The sequence below is a fragment of the Ursus maritimus genome, unplaced genomic scaffold (genome assembly GCF_017311325.1).
Source record: "Ursus maritimus isolate PB19 unplaced genomic scaffold, ASM1731132v1 scaffold_28, whole genome shotgun sequence".
Taxonomy (NCBI): Eukaryota; Metazoa; Chordata; class Mammalia; order Carnivora; family Ursidae; genus Ursus; species Ursus maritimus.
The window spans coordinates 16,004,343-16,021,368 of NW_024425341.1; the positions used below are offsets into that span (position 1 = coordinate 16,004,343).

Genomic DNA, 17,026 nt, shown 5'->3' on the forward strand with positions numbered 1-17,026 from the left:
TGTGTGTGTGTGTGTGTGTGTGTGTGTGTGGTGTGCATGTGTATGTATTGTTTCTCAGCATGGTAATAACCTTAAAAGCTTCCAAAATTATTTTTATTAATCTCATTTTAGTTAGATTGAATGCAAGCTAGAAATTTATTTATCTTAAGCTTGTTCTGGTCTTAGAGGAAATTTCTGTCCATGGGAAGACTTTGGTTAGAGCTGGAAACCTCCACAGAAATGCATAATAGAGCTTGGGAAAGTGTGGCAGTGGCCTGGTTTTCCAGGAGTCTTTTCAGGGGTCATGAGTATGAACGTCCTTAACTTGTATTGTGGAGGTAGAGAAATACAGTTTTTACCTTCTTGCATCTTAAGTAACTACACCATGAGATTGTAAATATTTGTCTTTAGGATCTAAAGAATAGAAAAGCATTTTGCCTCAATCATTTTCTCCTGTCTATAAAATTTTTTTAAGGATCAACTACTTTGCTAGTGTGTGTGTGTGTGTGTGTGTGTGTGTGTGATATTCAACTCTCACAGCATTCCAAGATAAAAATTTTATTATTTACTTTTATAAATTAGGAAACTGAAACAGAGAGGCTATGTGAGTGATCCAGGATTGGAGAGCCAGAATTTGCACCTGGTCCAGGGCAGCTTCTCTAGGACCAACACGTGTATTCAGACCCTAGCAAGCAGGAAAAGGAAAGGGAGAGAAATTATATCCGCTCCCTTTGAAGACCCACTTCAGAATTTGCAGAGCTCACTTTTGTACTCCATCCCATTACCCAGAGGTTACTGACATAGCCATACTGAGGCAGTCTTTTATTCAGGTAGGGTGTGTTCACCTAAATTTTCTAACTGAAGGGGAGAAAAAGCAGATTTTGGCGAACAGCTCCACAACAAATGACAAGTGTCCATCAAGTTATTCCATTTAACAATTATTCTTATTCTTTTTTGAGTGTCTTTTATAACTTCATCAATGGAATCTGTCACTGAGAAGATTTGTGAATTAAAGACTCTACAGTCTACATTTCCAATTGCTAAGTTTTCCTTAAGATTTAATTCCAGGAATGATCTTCTGACTTGGATTAATGAGGATTCACCCAAACATAATAAGAAGAACGTACACATTCATCCATTGAATATTTGCAAAATGAATCTTATACGAACAAAAAAACCAAAAAATTGAATTCATTTTCTATCTTGTACTGGGAAATTAAACATTTTCATGACCAATTTCAAATGCAAAATTTAAGGCAGTAGAATTTACAGTCTTTTAGAAGGATAAAAACAGAATTTTAATTCTCACTTTCCCACATTTAAGCTGTACAACCTTGGGACTTAGATTTCTTATTTGTAAAGTATACCTAAAATAATAAAGACTTTATAGTGATTTTAAGAGTATTAAGCTTAATAAGGAATATGTGTGGGTGTACATCTACATACATATGGGTTTTTTTGACAAATATGTTTGGTAGTCATACTTTATATACTGCTTGATAACTTTTTCATTAAATTATGTATTATGAGCATATATTTCATATATAATAACATGCATCTACACCGATACTCTTAATCGATTTGTGGTATCACATTTTGTTGATCTCAGTGCATATCGACAAGTACTACAGGTAGAGTACATAAGAATTGGGAAGGAGAAAAAAAGCAAAATGTCCATGATTCATAGGTGACATGCCTTTTACGTTAAAAATCAAAGAACATTTGAAATACATTATTTGAATTAATAAAAAACTTTGGTAAGAGGATTTTTACATTTATCTAGTAAATATTTAATGATCATATATGTGTGCTTGGGATAAATCAGTGAATATAACAAATATCCTTGTCTTATTGGAGCTTACATTCTAGAAGGTAATATGGGAGATAAGAAATATTAAATATAAAAATTAAGTAAATTATATAATGTGTTAGAAGGTGATACTGCTATGGAAAAAATAGAGCAAAGTCAAAAGATTCAGATATTCTAAGATGGGGTAAGACCTTCCATTTTAAATATAATATTCTGAATAAGCCTCTGAGGCTGAGAGGGGAACTATGAGAGATGTTTAGGGTTAAATTTTGAATGTATTAGGGTTGAGATACCCAAGTGTGGAAGTCTAGTGAGACTTTGGGTGTAAGAGTGTAAATGTCAAGATGTTCTAGTGTGGGGACGTGAATTTGAGAGTCATCAACATGTAGGTGGTATTTACAAAGGCACTGTAGGAGATCACTATGTGGGTGTTCACGTAAATAAAGAAGAGGAGCATGGATTCAACCCTGAGGACTTCCTATGTTAACAAGCGGGGAAAAAGAGAACCAGTAAAGGAGCTTGAAAGGTAGGAAGAAAATTTGGCCAGAGAGGTACATGAGAGATCATGTGAAGATAGCCAAATGCTGCTGACTACTCAAGTAAAAATATGGACTGCTAATTTAGCTTGGAGGTGATTAGGGACCTAGGCAAGAACAATTACTCCGAAGTGGTAAAGTCAAATGCTTAATTGGTATATTTATTGGCTTAGACTGCCATAACAGTATCACAGACTGAGTGGTTTACATAACAGCAATGTATCATCTCACAGTTCTGGAGGCTAGAAGTCCAAGATCAAGTATTGGCAGATTTGATTCTTTCTTGAGAGCCGTGAGGAAAATCCATTCCATGCCTCTCCCCTAGCTTCCAGTGGTTTTCTGATAATCCTTAGTGTTTGCTTCTCAAAGCAGTGCTTGGATCTCTGCCTTCATCTTCACTTGGCATACTCCCTGTGGGTGTATCTTATATAAGAACACTTGTCACATTGGGTTAGGGATCTACTCTACTCCAGTATAACCCCACCTTAATTAATTGTATCTATAACAACCCTATTTCCAAATAAGGTCACAGTCTGAGGTAGTGGTAGTTAGGACTTCAACAAATGAATTTGGAGAGGTGCACAGTTCAACCCACAATTGGAGAGGGATGAAGAGAGAATGGAAGGAGATATGGGGATCCAGTGAGTAGAGTTCACCCGTGAGGATTTTTCTGTAAGAGAGCAGAGAAATGGTACAGTAATTGGCAGGGGGAAGTGGAGTTAAGAGCTTTTTTGTTGTTATTTTGTTTTGTTTTTAAAATAAGAAAAATAGGGGCACCTGGGTGGCTCAGTCGTTAAGCGTCTGCCTTCGGCTCAGGGCATGATCCCGACATTCTGGGATCGAGCCCCACATCAGGCTCCTCCGCTATGAGCCTGCTTCTTCCTCTCCCACTCTCCCTGCTTGTGTTCCCTCTCTCGCTGGCTGTCTCTATCTCTGTCAAATAAATAAATAAAATCTTAAAATAAAATAAAATAAGAAAAATAGCAAATTAATACATAGGCAGGAGTGATTCAGTAGGGATGGAAAGAATTGTTACTATTGGTGACAGATGGGAGAAATTCTGAAGTATTAAGTAAGCTATAAAAATAGGATCTAGTGGCCTTTCAAGGGGTGCTTTTAGGCAGAAGACAAATGGTTAATTTCTAGAAACAGAAAGGCAAGAAATACATATATAGATACTGATGGTAGGCAAGTGTGGGGGCAATATTTGGTGGATTCTATTTCTGGTTATTTAATTTATTTCCAGTAAAGCAGAAAGCAAGGTTTACAGCTTATAAAGAATGTGGGGAAAGAGATTGTCAAGGATTGAAGAGCTAAGAGAAGTGTAAAATAATATCTAGGAGAAAGAGTGATTGGACTAGGGAAGTATATCATGCTTGTGTGGAAGCAGTTCTACTGGCCTAGTTGAAAGCACATTCTGGAGCCTAGGAAGGCTGAAATCAGAGTTGGCAAAGCCAGACTCTCCATTATGGTTCCAGGGGAAAATCCTTCCTTGTCTCTTCCAGCTCTAGGTGTATGCTGGCCTCCTGGATATATCGTTGCTAGTCACATGGCCATCTTCTCCCTGTGTCTATACATGGTCTTTCCTCTCTGTGTCTCTATGTCAGTATTTCCCCACTCTAATGATCTCATTTAACTTGGATATCAATGTAAATATCCTATTTCCAAATAAAGTCATATTTTGAGGTACTGGGAGTTAGGACTTTAACATATCCTTTTTAGAGGATTCAATTAATCCATACAATGACGTAAAGAGTAAGGAAGAACATAAAATTAGGTACAGTGGACTTAAAGTAACTAGAGCTAGTCAGACTGGGAAATGAGGGACAAGGAGGGATGGGTGACCAGAGATTTATGTTCACTCATTTGATAGGACAAAAGAGATTTGGAAAAAACAAAATGATTGTGTTCAGCCTGTAGTAATCCCCTTTGTCTATAACCAAAGAAGTCCTGAGTTACTCCTAGCAGACTATCTTTTAGCAATTTCCCACACATTTTAAGAAATGTTCTTAATGGGACATTCTCCTTTGAGTTACTTATATGCTAAGCAATCACAGATTCACTTTGATCAGCTCCTTAAATTCGCTTTTGCTAAGCTTTAAAATTGAGTTCTACTTATCAGGTAGTTCACCAGCAGATTCAAAAGAATCTTTTTTCATCACTTTCATTAGTTCCGCTATTTACCTAACTCTAAGTAATGACTTCTTTAATTTCATATGCATAGCTGTTGTTCATCACTGAGCGACAAATTTCTGCAATGGGAAAATGAAGGATTCTGGGCAGATACAACTGATTGAACTGAAATCCACGTAAGCCAAATGTGTTTCAGAAACCGAAGCCACCATTTATCTGAGGTGAAAAATACTGCCTTAAAAGAATATCTGAACTCTAATTTCTAATCCCTTTCATGTAGGGTTTATTTTCTATTATTTTATCCCTGTATTTATGCATGATCAGGGCTGAGTTGGCATTAAATAAAGGGGACTGGAGGGTTCTCTCACACAGTCTTGTGCACATTTACCGAGGGCATAATTTTTATAGTCAAGAAGGAGAGAGGTTCACACTCTAAGAAACTAATTTCTTCTTAATTATTTTTGTTAATTCGTATACACAGTTAAAAATCTGTAAACTGATAAAGAGACTGAGGATTTGAATTAAAGTAGTAAGAAAATACCATGTTAGAAATATAACTTCAGGGGCGCCTGGCTGGCTCAGTTGGTAGAACGTGCAACACTTGAACTCAGGGTTGTAAATTCAAGCCCCACGTTGGGCGTGGAGCCTAGTTTAAAAAAAAAAAAAAAAAAAAAAAAAAAAGAGAGAGAGAGAAGAAAAGAAATGTAACTTTAAAATACATGTCCATATTACCACTTTTTAAGAGTTATCTTGTAATCTAATTAATAAAATAAAATGTGAAAAAATAAGAATTCAGAGCAAAGGTGGAAGTTTCTTTTCAGCTCTTCCCATTGACTCACATTTACTCTGTAATACAAAGAGAGATTCTGTGAGAAATTTGTATTTCCCCTTCCAGTTCCTTATTAGTAGATTTATATACAAAAACATCTTCACATTAAATAAAATTAAAATAAAACGTATTTGATATTGCTCTGCTTGCTTTCTTCTCTTGACAATGTTTTGAAGAACTTTTTACATCAGTTCTTGTAGTTCCTTTTCCTTTTTGTTTTTAGCTGTTAAAGAGCATTTCTTTATGCAGAGGTTTATTTAGCTAAATCCTATTAATGGATATTTCACTAGCGCATATAATATTATAATGACCTACCTACATTACTCCTTTGTTTACATTTATTTCCCAGGGTCTGATAAAGAAAAGTGAACTGGTGGCTCCCTGGGAATACATATTTACATTTTAATAGATACTGTCAAATTCCCTCCCAAAGACTTTATACATTTAGACCCTAACCAACAGCAAATGAACATACCAATTTTCATGTGTTTGAGAGTTCCATTTCATGAAAAATTATTTTACCAATAACATAGAAGAAAATTAGTTTTTTTTGTGTGTGTGTTATCTGCTTGTCTGTAGGATTGATAAGGTTGCACATCTTTTCATGTGTTTACTGGTAGATTATAAATATTTTTTCCTGATTTACCTATTCATATTCTTTGACCATTTTTGATAAGGTATTTTTTCTTATTAGTATGCAGGATATCTTTGTAGATTCTGGAAACTTATCTTTTTAGCTCTCTCTATTGAAATTACATTTTTCTTAGTTATATATTAGTCTTTTAAATTTGCTTAAGCCTCCTGTTGCCATGAAAAAAAATTGCATTTGTGTGTGTTCAAATATGTAAATGTTTACCTTTATAACTTTTCATTTTTTGGTATGGAGGTCTTCCTTGATGTAGGATAATGAACTTTTTTTTTTTTTCTTATTCGCTCTTTGATCCATCAGGAATTTATTTTTAATTTCAGCATGGGATATTTTTCTAATAGATAAAGGATTTCCTCCATAAGATATTCAGTTGCCCCATCACAATTTTTTGAACAGTCCATATTTTTACCAGCAACTTGAAGTACTTCTCTATGCTAATCATTGACACGTTTACATAGGTCTGTTTCTGAGCATTCAATTCTTTAGTTCTGTTTTCTTTTGTCCTGCACTAACAATGTTTTCAGTGACTCTAACTTTATATTCTTGTCACCTATTAGACAATTTCCTCTTTAACACTTCTTTCTCTTTCAAATATCTTATAAAATCAGTTGTCAAATTCCATAAAAAAATCTTTGTTGAAGTTGCACTGAATTTATGAGGAGAAAAATAACGCTTTTGAAATAGGATATTTTTCCATCCACCATCTTGATAGGTGTCTCCACTACTTGAGGTTAAATAACGTTTTTTAAAGTTTATATTTAATAAATTACTAGCCATAAAATAGCTCACATAAGTATAGATTTGATTATTAATTTGTGTTTTGTAGACAATTTGTGTTGTTTGTGAATGGGATATTTTCTGTTTCATTACATTTTCAGTTATGAATAGTGTCTAGCAATGCATTAATTTTGTTGTTTTGATGATATATTGAGTAATCTTGCTGAACTCTCTTCTAAGTGATATTTAGTTTGCAGTTATTTGTCTTTATTTTTAAGTAGAATATCATAATCTCTGCAAATAAAAATAGCTTTGCCTTTTCCTTACAAATTCTTTCCTTATTTCTTTTGTATCGGTTGAATTGTTGACTTAATGGGAACACTTGTAACTGTTCAACATAAAGTATTAATTTTTATATGTTTCTCACAGATACCCTTTATCAAGTTTTGGAAATCCTACATATTAAAAGTTTTGCAAATCTTGAATGGACATTAATTAATACATTTAGACCTTCTCATTTTATTAATTGTCATCACTTACATAGTATTTCTTTATTAAAAATCCCCCTTATAATGATATTTATTATTAATTTTTATCCTTTCTCTATTTTCACTTTTATTAAACTTCCAACAGGTAGCCTTGTGAGAACAAGTTTTTGGTATTTATTATAGATTATCTATACTCTTTGTTGATTTGCATTTATATTTATTTTAAAGTTAATTAATTTCTAATTTGTTATTATTTATTTTTATTTTCTATGGACTTTTTCCCCCTAATTTCCCTGATTGGGATACCAGGGTTTGTTTTTTGTTGTTGTTGTTGTTGTTTGTTTGTTTTTGTGGTTTTTGTTTGTTTGTTTAGTTTCTTAGGACAGCTTTCATAAAATACCACAAACTGGGTGGCTTAAAACAACAGAATTTATTGTCTCATAATTCTAGTGTCTGGGAAGTCTGAAATCAAATTGTTATCAGAGTCATGCTTCCTCTGAAACTTGTAGAGGAATCCTTGTCTCTTCTCAACTTCTGGTGGTTTCTGGTAATCTTTGGCGTTCGTTGGTTTGGAGGTACATAAAGCTCCAGTCTTTGTCTTTGTTATCATATGGTGTTTTTTCTGCATGTCTCTGTGTCTTCACGTGGTTATCTTCTTATAAAACACCAGTCATGTTGGCTTAGAGACCCACCCTACCCCAGGATGACCTCATGTTAACGAATTACATTTTCAATGACACTATTTCCCAATAAGGTCACATTCTATGGTGCTGGTGGTAAGGATTCTAACTTTTTTTGGGTGGGGGAGATTAACCCCTAACAAGGGTTTAGTATTTTTATCCTTAATCTCTTTGTTTCTATTGATTAATCCTTTAAATTCTCATCTAAGCATTGTTGTAACCACAGCTTCTAAGATTTGATATGTATCAGAGAAAATTATGCACAAAGGAAGAGCTGTATTATTAACTAATATTTAAAAGATAAAAATATTTCTCTTTTGAACTGAAGGAAGCATTTTTCTTGGTAAAGATTATTGGAGAAAGAATAGAAATTAAAAGGATCCCCTGAAGAGGATATGGCCAATAGTTAGGGTAAGAGATCGTGTGTGAAGAATAGCATAAATGAAAAAGATGTTTGGTACTGAAATATCATAACGGGAATGAAGCATGAGACAAGTCAGTATCTCAAGGGGTTGACAGAAAATTATAATAAAGGAAGAACAAAGGCAATATGGTAGAGCCAATCACATGAATAGGTAAGTGACACAGAGGAATTCTGGCAAATGACAGTGCCTCTACTATGACACAAAGGATCAGCCCTAATAGAAACTCCCACAGTGGTACTGGCAGAAGTAAAACAGTTTTTTATAGAAAATTGCATAGTAGCAAAGTTCCCAAGGAAAGTCACTGGGGAAACCAAATCATTTATTAAAATTGTACAGAAGGTATAGACTGGATCTCAAAAATAAGTTTTAATTTTTAGAAGGAGAACTGGGCTACAACAAAATCACAGGTGAATCTCCAAATTTCTGGTCTGGTGCTTAGCTGCATCTTTTTGGGCACCGTACGTCCTTTTTGCCATGTTTGAAAATTTGCTCTAGAAGGAGAGAAGGCTGAGTCTGACATTGTAATCCAGGATTCAGTAGCCAGCACTGTGTCTTGTACATGATAGCCACTTATAAAATATATCTTAAAATAAGTAAAATCAATCAGTGGTTCCTGTTTGTAGAGAGGAGGGCTGCAGGAAGGAGGTTGTAGCATGCATATTTCTGAAACAGCAGTATGCCCTAATGGTATATTTGTGTACCTAATATTGAATTATATGAAAGAAACAAAAATTGTTCAAAATAGAGCTGATATTTTGAAAACCTTAAAAAACATTTTACTCACCTCACTTATGATTTTTAATGGCTTTTTTATGGTAACGAAACATAGCTCTAAAAATGATAATTTGGACAGGATCATCATGAATAAATTCCACAGCTTTATGTGTATACTCCTGCACCTAGTTATGCAGACGGCTTTTAAATCTCAATAAATTAGGTGGTTACATAATATCAGGAAAGTTAAAGCAAATGAAACATCAAATGTGAAATGAGACTGGTATTTATCACGTAAAATTTAAACAAGTTTTTGTGGTGTTCACACTTGAAATTTATATGTATAATTCAGTCCAAACTGCAGGGAAACCCAAGAAAGCATTTATGATAGTGCTTCAGAATTAATAACTTGAGACTTCTTGCTAAAATTCTTTATTATATGTTTTGGAGAAAAACATATGTAATAGAAAAAAGAGTATATAAACATCCTATTTTCATAGAGTGTGATTACTTTATCAAGACTTTGCTTGTAGATTTGATATTCATGAAGTAGAAAAATGGCATTAATATACTCATTTTGTAGTTTACTCTGAATCCTTCAATAAATTCTGTTTATAGAATTATAGGAAGAACAAGAGCTATTGTACTGATTTCAGTTTTGCAGGATACACTACTACAGACTACGGAAATCTGAGCCCTCAGGAAATAGAAAGGGGTCACAGTGAGACTTGGACTCATTACATCTGTTTGTAATGTGATGTGTGCTGAGTGAGCACTAAAACACAAAAGATTATGCTGCTGAAATCTTAACCAAAAATGCATTCTTTTCTCTGGTTTGTGAACTATTTTTCTATGACATAAGTTATTTATTAAAGAGAAGATTATTCTAAACTTTCCGTAGCACACACAGTTTTCAAATAAACAGTAGCTTTGAAAGTGATGTGTTTGTTACTATGGTCACTTAAATCATACCTCACAGGCTCATCTGCTTTTCCTATGCTGAACAAGCTAGTTCCACTTTGTTTACTCTTTTTTTCTCATTGCACACAGTAAAACTTTAATAGGATATCAACCTATACGTATGCAGCACTGACAATTATATTTAGAAGAATCAAACACCCTCCATATACTAACTCTTGTTCTGGCTAAACCTTGTTTATCCTGTTTTCTGGTTCTCAAATTAAATGGCATTCCCTCAAACAAAGCTTTCCTGATTACCTGTTAATCAGGAGACTAGTCTGTATCCTAATCAACTTTTCCTTCTAGTATTTATAATTTTATGTCCTTTGTATATTCACTATTTCATTGAATATCTCTATAAGGACTGTAGATTATCATCTTACCTACTGCTTGGTGCATAGTAGGCTTACAGTAAGTACTTGTTAAATGAATAATGAATGGACTGTTTATATCCTTAATTAAGAAATAAAGATTAAATGAGTTATTACAAAGCAAGTAAAATAGTGACTAGATATAATTTTTTAGGTTAAGAGTTTTTATGCAGGATGAATTCCTAGAAATGGAATTGGTGGACCACAGGGTTTATGTACTTGCTTTTTTAGTAATTGCTTTCTTGAGGTAAAATTTATATCCCACAAATTCACCTATTTAGGTGTACAGTTTAATGATTTTCTATATAAAGATTTTTAATGAATAAAAATAAATTCTGATGCCAGACTTACTGCTATAAGCCAACATAAAAATATAGGTCACATAGATCAGAGTCATTTTGGTTATTGTTATTTTTTTACCCTAGAGTCTCATTTCAAAGGCAAAATTTGGAAATGGTGTGAAAAATAAATAGGCATAGTCTCAATCAGTTTTATCTATGCCTCAAACCACATTTCTTAGGGTGAGGGATATTTTCATTGTCTTTTTGTGTTAAGTAGCAGAATTTACTGAACAAATCTTGGGTATAGATTAAGATCTATTGTTTTACTTAACTAATGTTCTATATTTTATAAAACAATGATGAGATAAATTGCTACCCAATAGAGGGGAGTTTTCCTAGCCCTAGTGTGGCTACCCTCACCATTCCTCCATGAAATTCTGGATCCCATGAGATTTAAATTGTATGCTCAAGGAGCTGGAAGATACTTCAGATTGGTGGTTTAATTGACTAAAACTTGATTTTAGTGGTATACTGTGATAAATTATTTTAAGGAGCCAGGAATTCCTTAGTATTGTAAAAGAAAGAACCTAAGTTAGGTAGATTGGAGTGGATTTATTATGTGTGACTTGGTCATTTCTTACCACCCCTTCCCCGGCTGCCAACCTCATCCCTACAGGTTGCTCCCCTCCACAATGTGCTGAGAAATACATTGGTGTTAAGCGCATCAGCATCCTTTGGTGCACCTCGGTGGTTATTCATTGTCACCTAGTGTTCAAGGAGAAGGTAATCCACTGGAATAAGCTTCTTGATTTCAGCACAACAGGCAGGGTAGAAGTGATTATATCAGGCAATCAGGGCAGCAGTGTTCAACAAAATGGTTAGAACTTTGTGAACCTTTGATTGAGAATAATTGATCATCTCATCTCTAGAACCCCAAAGATGGGGAACTCACTGAGACCCTTCTTTTTACCTGAATAAACTCTAGATATGGTGGAAAAACAAACAAACAAAACCCACAACAAAACCTGACTGAGGTACTGCCCTGGGTGGTAATGAACCTCACTCAATTTCCACATGTAAATCATCTTATAGCCCCAATCCCCTTGAGCATATGGGAATATGCAGACCTTTGAGAAAGGTTCTTGTGATACTATTATCAATCTATTATGGATTTCCCTCCTGCTTTTCTCTAAAGACACCAGTGTCCTTTTGTCAGAATCAGTGTGCCCACCTGATATTTGGAGAGATACTGACCTCTGGCTCTGAGATGATTCTGGTATCCAGCACACAGCCATTCTTGTCTTCCAGGCAGGGTTGTGCCTTATGGGTATCAGTTGATAAATGGAGTTTTGTCCTAATCTGTCTCACAGTCGGCCGAAGGCTCATGAAACAATTCTAAGTTAATTTCCCAAGTGCTCCCGAGTATAACTGACATCATAGCAAATTATAGGATGTTGGCTGGGGTGCTTGATTCTGATTATCAATGTGTAATATATAGTGCCTTCCACGCAATGCAGACATGAAGTTGTATCTCTGGAACCCAGGTCATCCTCTGTCAGGGGATAAAAATTAAGAAAAAACAAAGAAGCCTGTGTAGGCATTCTTCTAAGTGATCAGACATTAGGAATGTAGATTTGGATCACCTCCAGGTAAGAACCCTGCCTCCTGAGGTACAGGCTGAATGAAAAGGAACTTTGATTGGATCAAGAGGAATAACATCATAAATACTGGTGAAACCCTCACGAACAGTTGCAGAAATGAGAGCAGTAATATCTACGGGTAGCCTTCTTGCTCCATCCTGTGCATTATTAAATTGCATGTGCCTTTAACCATGTCCTTTTACTTCTTTTCACTTTTTCTACTGTTTTATATTAAATGTTTGGTGGTGATTACCTTTATAATTTGTTCATAGTTATAAGAAATGAAGGCAGCATTGTGACTATAAGAGAATTAACATTACCCAGGATTAAATGTAATAATTGATGAGAGTTTGGGTCTTCCCTTTCAGAGAGACAATGAGCATGCTTTCATTGGTCTGAGGATTAATTGTGTCCTGTGGGAGTATATTGCTCTTATTGTTACCTGAAAGTCAAACATGAGAAGATACCTGTGCGTAAGTGTGCAGTAGCCAGAGAGCTACTATTATAGAGAGTTTTGGTCAATATTTATTTCAACATCCAAAACTAGGCTCCAGATGTGATTTAGGTTCCACCTGAACAAATTTTAATTCAAAACAAAGTTACATGGAGAGAGAGGGAAGTATCCATTTAACTGGCCACTGTCCAGAGAAAGATGGGATGGCTCTAGCCCCAGCAGTCACGTGGAAACTTCTGGCTTCTGCTGCTTTTCAACTGTGATCTAATCAGCACTGAAGTTACCTTGGTGCTCCAATTTTGTCTAAAGTCTGTTCCTGCACATTTCAAACAATTAATTGAACGATCTATTTTCCTTTTTACTTAATTTTATTTTGAAATATTGATCTTACCTGAAATTAAGACCTGGGTTTATATAGGAGATACTGTTAACAGCCTCTTATCATGTTGGCATTTAAATACAAAGACAAATTCAAATACAAATACAAAGGCAAATTGTAGTATTCCTGAGACATCTCTAAATCTGTTTACAATTTTTTGGAGGATAAGAACCTATTTATTGACTATAAAAATTGGATATATTTAAAGTGCATAGCATGATGTTTTGATGTATATATACATTGTGAAATGATTGCTATAGTCAAGCAAATTAACATATCCTCCACCTCACATAATTACCATTTTGTGTGTATATTATGAGAACACTAAAGATCTACTCTCTTAGCAAATTTCAGTTATACGGTATCATAGTATTAACAATAAACACCATGCTGTACATTATATCTCTAGAATTTATTCATTCTACATAAGTTAAACTTTGTACCTTTTTGGGGGGGAAATAAAAAATTTTATTTTATTTCCTTTTTCAAGTTTTTGTTAAATTCCAGTTAACATACAGTGTGATATTAGTTTCAAGTATATAATTTAGCGATTCATCAAAACTTTGTACCTTTTGACCAATATCTCCTCATTCCCCCACCATTTGTTCATCTCTACCTATCTTTAATGACTGTTAATAGAATCAACTGAGCGTGGATATTGAAAGTTATTATGAATTTTAAAGCCATAAACAAAGTATAAAGGTTAATATTGTTTTAGCTAAAAAAGAATAAGGTTGTAATTGGACATAAATCTACAATAAGTTGATAAGTGGGGATTGTCAATATCTGAATGCTTCTAGAAAAGTCCCAAGGACATATGTGTATGAAAAATATCTGTAATGCTGAATCACTGAATTCTTAAAGATAAAAAGTGGCATAAATAATCAAGGTGTATTAGGGGGACAAAATTAAATGGAGCAATAGAAAGTGATCTTGAAAATGCATTTTATTCCTGTTTTTAATTACTGTGATTACAGTTGAGAAATAAGACATTCTTAAAACATAAAAGCAAGAACAGAGGCAACATATGAAAGTATTATAATTGTCAAAGGTTTTATACATACTCAATATTAAGAACTATTTTTGTTCAAGAAAGTGCACTTAATTTTGCAGTTTCATACTACAATACCAAATTATCAACTGTATTTTAATATAAAGAGAACAAGGAGGTCAGAATAGGTAACATAAGCTGCGAGGCAGCTTCTTCCATATGTCTTCGTTGAGGTAGCTTTTGTGCTCAGCATTATGCATCAATAGTTATTTTAATATTGTAATTTTAATAATGTATTGTGGACAGTGTTTTAGAGAAAGTTATTACAAAGAAAAAGTTTTAAATTTCCATTTGGTAAAGTGCAAGTTAGGGTTGTATTCTTAACCAAAGGCAAAGAAAATCTAATTCATAGTTAAGATCAGTCATATAAGCAAGGATGCAGCACTATAAAACTCAAAGCTAATTTAAAATTGTAAAATCATGTATCATATTCTATAAATAATGCATGTGTTCTACATTTGTACATGATATATATGTTCTTAAAGTATGAAAATTATATATAGCACAAATATACAACTTTTATTTATTGTAAATTTGACCCAAATCTGATCCCAGTTTATACGCTTAAAGGAGGTATAGGTAAGACCTCTATTTAAGTCTGGTTTACAGTTAGTTTTAACTGTATGGTCTTGGAAAATTTCCTCAATCTTTTAGACCCACGTGCATCTTATTATTCAATTAATTCATTATATTTATTACTTCTTTAACTTACTTTAGAAATTTGACGTATTCTCTCTTGTTTCCTAACCACTGCTTCTATATTGTATTGTGTTCCTATTTAAAGCATGTCACATTAACTTGAATCTTTGAAGTGTCACATTTTATTTTTTTAAAGTGCTGTTTTGCTGCCTGAATTATCTGTTTTCTATTGAATCAGTCCCTCTCTCTTTTTATTTAGTTTTTCTCCCTTTATGGTATTGTGTTTTTCCCAAATATCTGGTACTTATATTTTGTAATGAGCTTCTAGGCTGATTATAACATTCTCTGGGAAGGGTTTCTGCTTTAGATCTGGTTTCACAGTCATTCATTCTTCTGATTGGGAGAGCTAAACATGAGCTCTGGGTGGGTAAGGGAAATATTTTGCTTGGGACATTTCTCTCTCTCTCTCTCTCTCTATCTCTCTTTTTTACAGAATTTCAGCAGATTTTCCTGTGTGGCCAGAATAGGGAGTGGTTTTCACTAATTTAGCTGTTCTGTAGATAGTTCTTTAATAAATTACCTGTGGCAGATTTTATTTAACAAATACAACAACAACATCTCCCATTTTACATGATCTTCTTACAAAGTGCTTTTGACTCTCCTCTCAAGGAAAGGTGGATTCTATGATTCCTGCCCTTGAATTCTCAATGGGTTTATATCAATAGCAGATACTGTCTTGTTAGGCTAGGTCATGAGAATTTATAAAACTTCTGTCCGTTTCTTCTTGAGAAACTCATTCTTCTAACCCAGTCACCATGCTGTATATAAGGAGGCTCAAGCAACAACATGAAGAGGCCACGTGTAAGTGTTGCAGCCAACAGTCACGGCCGAGGTCCTCTGACAGCCAGTAAAACCATTAGACAAGTGAGTAAGGGAGACTTTAGATAATACCAGCCCTCAACTGGAATCCTTCCTAGTCTTTGAGTTATTCCAGTCATTGAATTAGCTCCAACGTTGGAGTCTTTCAGGTGAAGTCTGCAGATATGTGGAACAGAGACAAGGCAATACTTCTCAGATATTTAACCCAAAGAATCGGGGGTATAGTAAAATTAGTGCTTTTTTTGTCATTATATTCGTGATATCTTTCACACAGTAATGGTAACTTGAACACTACTCTCATTTTACTGTCAAAAGCCACTCTGTTGTGTGTATTTACTAACTTGGCTTTGAGCTTAGAGCCTTACTTGTGCATCCCAGAGGAAACAGACTCCTGACACTGAGGCATCTTCTCTCGTGTGTGTGTTCAGCCCAGTGACTATCGTGCTGGACCATGTGCATCAGTACATCTCATCCATCATCTGTCTTCAAGAAATCCATCAAAACCTCCATTTACTAATTATAACTTGTCCTTTTGTCAGGGATTTAAATATTTCTATCAACTGAATAGAGATTAGACTATTGAATATATGTGTTCTCTCTGGCATCTTGCATCAGAAACCCACTAAAATCTCATTAACAGGAGCTTCAAAATCTTTGTCACTTAAAAAAAAGTGCTGTTTGAAAAAAGTAGGATTTGATTGTGGCCTTTCATGTTGCTTTTACATTTTTACTATTTTACGGGGCCATTATCCATAAAAAAATATGTTACCAGTAAAGCCTAAATCATAACTAGACAATGTGGAATGATGAACACTGAGACTAAAAGCAAGGACAGTTAGGAATGCTTGGAAAATGTTATTAGCCAGATCCTGCCAGCAAACCAGTCACAATTAAGGATTTGACTCTTCAGGAGGCATATTGATTCTGAAAGTCCATTAGTGTTCCATGAAGTAAACTACAGATTGATTTAGCCTAATGATTTGCAAGCTTACTTATTGAGTTAAAATATGAGAAAAGCCTAGCTCAGTGTCTGGAACATGGTTAGAGTCAGTAAGAAGTTGTTACTTCAATGTTTGAATATCAAGCGGGTTATTTGAACTTGGCCAAAATTCTCTCTTTATTAGCATCTTCAAGTATTTCTGTAGATTTTGATTATCAACATATAAGCAATCATCCAATATTTTGATGCTATATTAGATGATATTTTCACATAAAGACAACTATTCAAAAATAATATATGTGCTTATATAAGATTTGACCTTTGCTGGAGATATTCAATCAGTTTGTAGACTATTTGTTGCAGGCATTGTGCAACGAAAAAATTAGATCTGGTAACTTTTAAAATGACTAAATTCTGAAATATTTTGATGCTATGAAAACATGGGAATATTTATAATTGCATTTTGTTATGC

The 17,026-nt window shown here is 34.2% G+C and overlaps 1 long non-coding RNA gene across 1 annotated transcript in view; it reads left to right on the forward strand.

Annotated features, from left to right (window-relative positions):
* Positions 1 to 17,026, forward strand: part of LOC103681337 — a 154,671-nt gene that overhangs the window by 96,678 nt on the left and 40,967 nt on the right. The window lies entirely within an intron of this gene.